At 43.6% G+C, this 1967-nt stretch overlaps 1 non-coding gene across 1 annotated transcript; it reads left to right on the top strand.

The window, feature by feature from the left end:
• The first annotated feature begins 503 nt into the window (after positions 1–503).
• LOC119923601 lies at positions 504–641 on the top strand. Its single transcript, XR_005448903.1, has one exon. It is a non-coding gene; the product is annotated as a small nucleolar RNA SNORA7 (small nucleolar RNA).
• Positions 642–1967: the final 1326 nt, after the last annotated feature.

Raw genomic sequence — 1967 nt, 5'->3', positions numbered from 1 at the left:
CCACCTCTGGCTCCTATCCTCTCCCCTGCCTCGAACTCCCTCCAGCTTCATAACCAACAGACATCAGATCTCTCCATCTTCAAAGCCATTCTGAAATCACATCTCTTCCAGAAGGCTTATAAATTGCCGATTGATCTTCTAAACTTCTCATCCTATAACCCCAACTACCACTTAGATCCTTCTGCATCATCTAAGCCTTTAAATGCTAACAACCCCCTTGAACGTATACAGCCTTCTATCTCTAATTTAAGTGCCTTCTCCTCTAGATTGTAACAACCTTCATGTGTCTTAATTCTATAGTACTCATCCAAGTGCTTAGTTCAAGCTATCAATTAATCGATCAATTGTATTTATGCACTTACTATGAACAGAGCACTGTACTAAATGCTTGGAAGAGTACAATGAAACAGAGTTGGTAGATATGTTCCTTGCCCACAAGGAGCTTACAGTCTAGAGAAAGAGACAGACACTAAGATAAATTACAGATACCTACATGACTACTGCCTCTCTCAGGGTTGCACTTGGAGAGTTTCCAGTACTCTACCAGTCTCGGCTATGGGAGGAAGAGTCAAGTGGAGGCCTTCCCATTCCATTCCTAGCTTGGGTAGTGGCTAGCGAGTGGAAGGTAATCTGCTACAAATCAAATCTCACCCATGCTGGGTAGCAGCAGCATGGGAGAGAGTCGAGGGAGGAGACTAGTTTACTGCGCAAAAGGCGGCAATGGGAAACCACTTTTGTATTTTGACCAAGAAAACTCTATGGGTACACTACCAGAAAGATTGCAGCTGGAGGCAGGGCATTCTGGAAGAGATGTTTCCACGGCGTCACTATGGGTCGGAGACGACTTGATGGCATAAGACAAGATAAGGCATGACTGCTGTGGCAGTGTGGCCTAATGGATAGAATATGGGCCAGGGGGTCAGAAGACCTGGGTTCTAATCCCGGCCCCACTACTTGTCAGTTGTATGACCTTGGGCAAGTCACTTAACTTCTCTGTGCCTCAGTTACCTCATCTGCAAACTGGGGATTCAGACTGTGAGCCCCACCTGGGACAGGGACTGTGTCCAGCCCAACTTGCTGGTATCTAATTAGCTTGTTCTTGAGGAGTGGGGAGGCACCAACTGAACTTTTTTAGAAAAATTATCCAGGTAGCAGAGTGGAGTATGAACTGGAGTAGGGAGAGACAGGAGGCAGGGAGGTCAACATGGATGCAGATGCAGCAGTCAAGGTGGGATAAGTTAAATTCTTGGATCAGCATAGGAGCAGTTTGAATGGAGTGGAAAGGGCAGATTTTAATGGTTATATGAAGGAAGAACTGAGAGGATTTAGTGACAAAATGATTTAGTACAGTGCGCTGCACACAATAGGATTCAGTACAGGATTTAGTACAGTGCTCTGAACACAATAAGCACTCTATAAATGTTGTTGATTAATTGAGTGGTCTTGGAAAGATTAGAGATGGAACCAAAGCAAGAACAGTGGTCATAATCTATCCCCTTTCGAGTCTTTCCATCTCACCAGTCTTCTCAACAGATACAAAGTTACCTGTTTATTCACTGGACATTTAATTTGTTCAGATGGGTCTACTATTTATCATGTATTTTCTCACTCTGAACTGTAAAACATTACAGTTGTGAATGCACTAGGGATCACACCTACCTGCAATAGATTCCTCTACTGCCCATTGGAGGAGATTTGAAAAATGCATGAGTTCCTGCGAGTCCCCTTCCTCACCCTGCCTGTCTTGAGTGTTATTGTATTGTTTCATTGCCAGGATTATCCTCTGCACCCCTTGTTGGTCACCCAGTGAAATTTCACAAGGTTGATAGACAATATACTCAGTTCTGCTGGAAAGTGTGCTTTTATGTTTGGCTAGAATGTCTTTAGGGAATTAAGATTAGAAAATGTTCATTCAAGCGTACTGAAAAGAGGATGCCATGGTTTAAGAAGAAATTGCTTGTCCATTA

The sequence above is a fragment of the Tachyglossus aculeatus genome, chromosome 2 (assembly GCF_015852505.1).
Source record: "Tachyglossus aculeatus isolate mTacAcu1 chromosome 2, mTacAcu1.pri, whole genome shotgun sequence".
Taxonomy (NCBI): domain Eukaryota; kingdom Metazoa; phylum Chordata; class Mammalia; order Monotremata; family Tachyglossidae; genus Tachyglossus; species Tachyglossus aculeatus.
This window is presented reverse-complemented; position numbering and strand designations above follow the sequence as displayed.